Source organism: Myodes glareolus, chromosome 2 (assembly GCF_982192425.1).
Source record: "Myodes glareolus chromosome 2, mMyoGla1.1, whole genome shotgun sequence".
NCBI classification, from domain to species: Eukaryota; Metazoa; Chordata; class Mammalia; order Rodentia; family Cricetidae; genus Myodes; species Myodes glareolus.
In genome coordinates, this window is record NC_142027.1 from 1,957,498 (window position 1) to 1,964,806 (window position 7,309).

Below are 7,309 nucleotides of genomic sequence, written 5' to 3' on the forward strand. Positions count from 1 at the left end.
GCAGACAGGCAGATACTTGGGTCTTGCCAGCCAACCAGCCCAGTCTACTTGGTGAGCTCCAGGTCAGCAAGAGACTTTTATCTCTACAAACAAAATAGATGGCAACCGAGAAATAACACCCCGGGCTGTCCCCCCACACACACACAGACAGAGACACACATGAGGAAGAGGATGGGGCTAAGACAAGGCTCAGGGTTTAAGAGTGCATACTGACTGCTGTTTCACAGAACCTAAGTTTAGTTCCCAGCACCCACACATTTGCAGGGTGATGCCCTTTTCTGGCCTCCGAGGGCACCTGTACTCACTGCATATGCTCACACATACACTCACACATACACTCACACAGGCACATATATTTGGTTAGAATAAATATTTGTAAACAAAGAGGAGGAATAGGAGAGCAAATTAGGGTGAAGGGAAAATAGTGCTTGGTTATGTGTGTGGTCACAGTTTTATAGAACTTGCTTGCCAAGATAAGATACTTCTAGCTTGGAAGTGGCTCATGCGTATAGGGGCTTGACACTTCATTATCTTCATAGGAAAGCTGAGTGACCTTGCTTTTCACTTCCAGTGGCCCTCTAAGCCACGCCTAGAACTTGAAATTGGTAACTTGACAATGGATGCCACCTTACCTTTAGGCAGCTTTTACTTACCTTAAAAAAAATTGCTGCGTGTGTATGTGGGGTGTGTGTGTGTATGTGTGTGTGTGTGTGTGTGTGTGTGTGTGTGAGAGAGAGAGAGAGAGAGAGAGAGAGAGAGAGGCACACATACCACAGAACACAAGTGGAGGTCAGAGTACAACTGTTGTTGTGCCCAGCTCCTCAGGTGCAAGGCTCCACCCTAGAGGGGAGGATAGAATGGTTCATCTGGAAGAACGTCCCTGTGGATTCTCTCTACCTTTGGAAACAGAGGTGGTCTATAGCTAAAACAGCAAGCACAGTGACCTGCTTGATGTAATGGTAACATCAGGAAGTCAGGATAGGCATCTTTTGTCTGTGCCACTGAGAAAGGACATTTGGCATGTAAGGAGACAGAGGGTTTATTCGTGAGACTCCATGATCATTGAGATGGGTCTACAAGTTAATTCTGTAGAGTTCATCAAAGGGACTCAGTATGTAAAATGCTTGCCTAGCATGAGGAACCCCTTGTTTTGCTCCTTAACATCGCAATCTTAGCACAGTGGCACACACTTGTAGTTCAAGCACTCAGGGAGGTGGAGGCAAGAAGATCAAAATAAAGTTCAAGGTCTCCCTCTGCTATATTCCTAGTTAAGGTCATCATAGACGACATGAAATATGACTTTAAAATAAAGATGATGACTTGGTAAAGGCCACCAATCCTGACACCCCGGAGTTCAGTTGATCTCCAAGAAACTCTGTCTCAAAAACAAAAGTAAAATAAAAACATGGATAAGTGCTCCTGTCGGATTCACTGAGTTATTTTATAATTGTGCACACTTCTTTCTACCTCGGGGATGTGGCTCTATGGCCCACCTTAGTGCTTTCCCATAAGAGTGAGAGACATTCCCTGCTAACCTATGTTGGGAAACTGCCCCAGGGCCCCAAAGAGGCAACAAGGGTAATAAAAGGACCTATGCCAGATTACCCTGGAGCTGTGTGTGTTGTGGGCAAATAGGACTGCTTTCTGTAGGGATCTTCTCCTTTTAAAATTGTTTTTATAAGATATACTTTATTGTCTCCCCTTCTGTAGTAAGGAGGCTGCTTATTCGTCCCGCCCACCCATAACCAAAATAACCACACAGAAACTATATTATTTATAGCACTGCTTGGCCCATTAGCTTTAGCTTCGTATTGGCTAACTCATATATATTAATTAATTTAACCCATTTCTATTCATCTATGTATCACCACGAGGCTGTGGCTTATTGAGAAAAGTTCATGCATTCCGGCATCCATGGGGGACGGGGAGGAGCTCCCTGGCTTCTCTCTGACTCTGTCCCTTTTTCTCCCAACATTCAGTTTAGTTTTCCCTGCCATAGGCTCAAAGTAGTTCTTTATTCATTAACCCCCTTCTATTCTCTCCCCCCCCAATGCTCCCCATTTACTCGGAGATCTTGTCTTTTTTACCTTCCTTTGTAGATCCATGTATGTCTCTCTTAGAGTCCTCTTTGATATCTAGTTTTTCTGGAGTTGTGGCCTGTAGTAGTTATTAGGGTCAGAACCTAGACCCTGACGGCCCTGGCAAGCCATACTCAGCAATCTGTCCTCAATAAGCTGCTTACATGACAAATAGCAATGAAAAGCAGAGAGAGGAGATGCAGTCAATGTAGTCACTGGTCACAAGTGCCATTTGAGGGGTTGTACTTGAGTTTATGTTTCAAAAGAGGAGAAGAAGCATACATGGCTAAGTAGTCCTGGTCAAGGTGTGGTCCTATCCATCTCTAAACTATAATTGTCCCAACTCTTATCACTTCTGCAAGGTGATCTGAGACATTTGTCAGGACTGTGTGAAATCTCCTTATGGTCCAGGTTCCCCTTTATCCTGGCCCCAGGCTTCAGCCTTTTCCTTCTCCCAGCATAAGAGTCTGACGGCCAAAGCAAGGACACAGGTGTGTATCTCTTTGAATATCTTCATTTCTATAAGGATGATTACACTTAGAAGATGCAGAAAGAATCTCACAGACACAGAAGTGAGCATTTGTCAGTTGCCTTCCATCTCCTGGCACCCACTAACCTAGGTTTGCTCCCAGGGATAATGTACATCACTTCAAGACCTGTGAATGCTACACAGCATGGCACCAGCTTCCCCCAGAGTCAGTAAAGAGACCCGGATAGGAATCAGTCCATGGTGCAGCTGAGGCAGAATGATGCTAGGGCCCATGTAGGCACACAATGTGCCAGAGTGAGGTTGAGTCACAAGACAGGTCAGGAGGACACCAGCATGTGGTCTCAGTCATGTAACCCCAGGCACACTGCAACTCTTCACAGGTGTGACCCAGAACATGGACTGCACACCTGGTATTTGATAGGCTATGGCCTCTAGAACACTGATGATGTGTGAACAGGAGCAAATGACCTTTCTTTTCTTCATGCGTTTGATGACCTTCTGGGTATCCAAGGAAGGAACCCAGCTGAGTACTCAGAATCAGGCATATTTGTGGGCAGGATGAAACTGTGTGCACCAAGCATAGGACCATCCGTGAGGAGCCAGCCTTCAGAGTGCAGGTCCAGGGCCTGTCTCCCTCACTAATTCTTCCACATCTTTGACACATCCTCTACCACCAGTACCCATCAAGATGATGAAGACTATGAAGTCACCCTGATTCCTATCACATTCGTAGATAAAATCAAGGATGGAGGAATTGTAAAAACCTTCAAAGAGAACACAGACAATTAACGGATGGTGGAGAGACAGGAAAGAGAAGGCTTTGGAACATACATTGGTGGGAAGTGGGAAGTTAGCAGGGACCCCAGAATCCTTGCCTGACCCTGAGTCAGATAATAATGCTCTCTCCAAAGTGAGTGAGAAGCAGTATTGGGGTACAGCAAGGGAAAACTGGCCTGAAAGCATGTAGGACAGGGATAGGAACAAAACAAGGATGCTATAGGTGTTTGGTAAAAAACTCAGACTATAAAAACAGAAGAAAACAAACAAATATAGTTTGACTCTATAACAAAAGATGGAAATAAGAACATGAGAAGCGAATACAAAAGTTAAAAATTGACTCCACACACATTTTGTTTTCAATGACATCTTACTTTGCAGAATACTGCTATGATGTCCTCTGACCCCCTTACCAGAACCCACAATCTCCTTACTCTTTCAGGTAACAAGCAGAGACTCAGTACCCAATGTCCAACCTCTACCATGGGCATGTGGTCCCTGAAGACCCAAGGCAAGTGAGTAAGCGCCAGAAAGCCCTGATGCTGTCTTTATCGGCACATATCCAGCCTGGTACTTAATGGCATCTCAATTGTCAACTTGATGGGATTTAGAATACCCGTGGCAACAAACTTCCAGGCGTGCCTGTGATAGAGTTTCTAGATAAGTTAATTCATATAGTAGCATCTGGTGGGCTTGGGTCCCAGACTGGAGAAGAAGGAGGGCTGAGCACCAGCACTTAGCCTGCTCCATGAGCATGGATACAGAGTGACCCTCTGCCTCGCCTCGTGCTCCTGCTGCTTGGCGTCCACAGCCGGATGAGCTCTGCGCTCTGGAACCCTTCCTTTCTCAAGCTGCCTTTGTCAAGTATTTTGTCACAGTAACAATAAAGAACTAATAGACTCAGTTTTTTTGGAGACAGGCTCTTAAACTGTAGCTCAAGCTTCTCTTACACTCACCGTGATCCTCCTTCCTCAACCTCTCAGATGCTGGCATTATGGGCACAAGCCACCACACCTACCTCTGGATTTTTCTGTTCATACAAATCCTCATGCTTTAATTCACAGGTTTCCTCTTTCATCTGCATTCCTTAGTGTGATTCTCTTTATATAAGGATATGTACTAAACAGAGTACAGACCAGAACAATTAGCATCAAAGCCAGTCAAGGGCAGACCTTGTTAGGGGACACCTGCTGAGATCAGAGGCATCTGGGAAAAGCCAAGTACAGTGACATCTTATTTGAACTGATATGGAAGGCATCTTCAACTCAGATACCATGGCTTCAATAGGACCATATCCCCTCAAATTCTCATGCTGCAAACAATCGTTAATGCAACAGTATTGGCAATGGGCCTTAGCGGGGGCTGAAGCAAAGAGGATTTAAGCTGAGGCTCAGGGAGTGGCTAGCCGTCCTGAGAGAGGTGAGTCATAGATGGAGCTGGCTCAAGTATGCTGAGGTAGGTCTTGCCATAGGCTCAGTCCTCTTGCTGGTTCTTACTCTCTGTTGCCTCACATGGTGAAGTATGAGGCCCTCACAGATACTGGAGTTATGTTCTTGGATTCTCAGCATTCGGAACCCTAAGCCCCAAATGTCTCACTTACCCCAGCTGTGGCAGTATGTCAGAGAAAGACAAAGCAAACTGTTCAAAGCTAAAGGTAGAGCTTGTGGGGAGGGTGCAACTGGTAAAGTGTTTGCTAAGGACCTGAATTTGATTCCAAAACCCATATAAAAGCCAGGCAGAGTAGCCAGTGCTTGTAATCCCAGCCCTGTGGAGGGGGAGACTGATGGATCTCTAGTACTCACTGACCAGCCAGTCTTGCCTACTTTGTGAACTCAAGACCATTGACAGCTCCTGTCTCAAAACAAAGTAGAGGGTGAATGAGAAACAACGCCTGAAGTTCACACACACACACACACACACACACACACACACACACACAGGTGGGGGGGGGATCTGAGAAATTCTTCCTGTGTGAGTGGGCATAGCTATTTTGTATTTTGTTTTGTTTCTCCTCATAATCAAACTTAACAGGTTCAGCCCAGAAGAAAGTCTCTGGAAGCATCTCTGTGACCCTCTGCCTCTCAGAGTCTCATGACAGTCCTGTAGAAGTCACTGTAGGCCACATTTTATGTAGCATTTCCTACCAGTATTTCAAGGGGCCGGTTGAAGGCACTTCGTCTCTAGGACTCTTGGTCTGCAAGGGAGCTGTCCGCACACATGTGCCCCCAGAAGAGGCACATAAGACTCAAGGCCTCCACAGGTGCCCTGTGCTCAGCACATGCCTGAAAACTGGCACTGCCACAGCCATAACCATGCTCCTGCAGTGAATGCCAGTGAGCTGGGGGACCAAGGGCATTTCTTCCTAGGCTCTTGCTCCTTCCCATGGTGCCTTGGACTCAAGAAGGCAGGGGAATTCCAACAGAGGATTCCCGTAACATCAGTGCCAGGGTTTGGCACTCCTAGGCCAAGGCTTTTCTGACATTTTTGTTCTCCTGACAGCTGTCGGGGTCCGATGCCCCAACATAAAACTACTTTTCCCTAACTGGACTGGTGCAGAGGAGCAGGAAATAATGAGACACAGTTCACACAGCAATATGGAAGGGGAGTTTCAGGCTTCATCCATTCCTGAAGATCACCCGCGTTTATTATTCAAACACCTTTTCTCCCCACCCTCTAAACCAAGATGGAAACTCATTAATATTCTCTTTCTGGGGATGCAGAAGTAGACCTGCCACTCAGTCACCAGCTTGGAATCCACACCTCTCCTGAGGGATCTACATAATAACAAAAGAGAAGGAGCAATACATCCTAAGGCCTTTGTTAGTTAGCCACAGCTCCTCTGGCAGGATGGTACTGCCTTGGAAGTCAAGCATGGCCAGAGAACTTGGCTGTAAATATCTCCTATGAAATATGGGCCTACAGACAGCCACCTATGGAACCTGTCCAGGTTCTCTCTTTCTACCCAGAATGGAACAGAAGGCAGCTTCCCTGAGTTTCTCTCAATATGAAACGGGAATGTGACTCTGCTGACACCTGCCTCTGAGGACATTTCCATTGTTCATTATAGAGCATCGTAGTTGGCATCAGTGCAGATCACTGTGGAAGTGCACGGGTCACTCATCCTCAGCAGCAGTTGAGGAGCGACTGATTCTCAAAAGCATAGCAGATGAAACCAAGGTCCTAGGACACTGTCTGTGCTGTTATTTATTACTTTGGCATTTTTATACTTTAAAAAATGCTGGTGGTTCCAGAGTGGCGTGCCCAAGATCCCCAGGCGGTTCCCGCCTTCCAGGAGAGCGAGCAGGTAGAGGCAGGCAAGTGGCCTGGAATACCCCAGGCGGCAGCTGTAGGCAGGCAGCAGACTCTAGTCCCAAGGCAGAGACGACTGTGGGGGCCATGTGAGCAGGTGGCAAGCTCACAGAGCCATGCGGTGAGCTGGCAGAGACAGCTCGCGGTGGTCAGGGACACAGGAGACATAGAGAAAGGACAGACTCAACATGCTGAAATATTTATTTAGGGGGTTATGAAGGGGAAAGGGAGGGGAGACAGAGAGAGAAAGGGAGAGAAAGAGGGACATGCACACGCCAAGAGGGGGCAGTAAGAGTGAGTCCAAGATGGCGGGGCAGGGGTCAGGGGTCGCAGGAGTGGGCGTGGCTTGCCCTTAAAGGGCTAAAAGAATAACAGACATAAGTTAGAGTCACATGGGAAGAGGGAACCTCAACTGAAAAAATGCCTCCACCAGACTGGCCTGTAGGCAAGCCTATGGGCCATTTTCTTGACTAACAATTGATATGGAATGGCCCAGCTTACTGTGGGTGGTTACACCCCTGGGCAGGTCGTCCTGGGTGCTTTAAGGCTGAGCATGCCATGAGGAGCGCTCCTCCATGACCTCTGCATTAGCTCCTGTCTCCACATTCCTATCCTTTTTCTAGTATTGCCCTGACTTCCTTTGATAAATGGATTG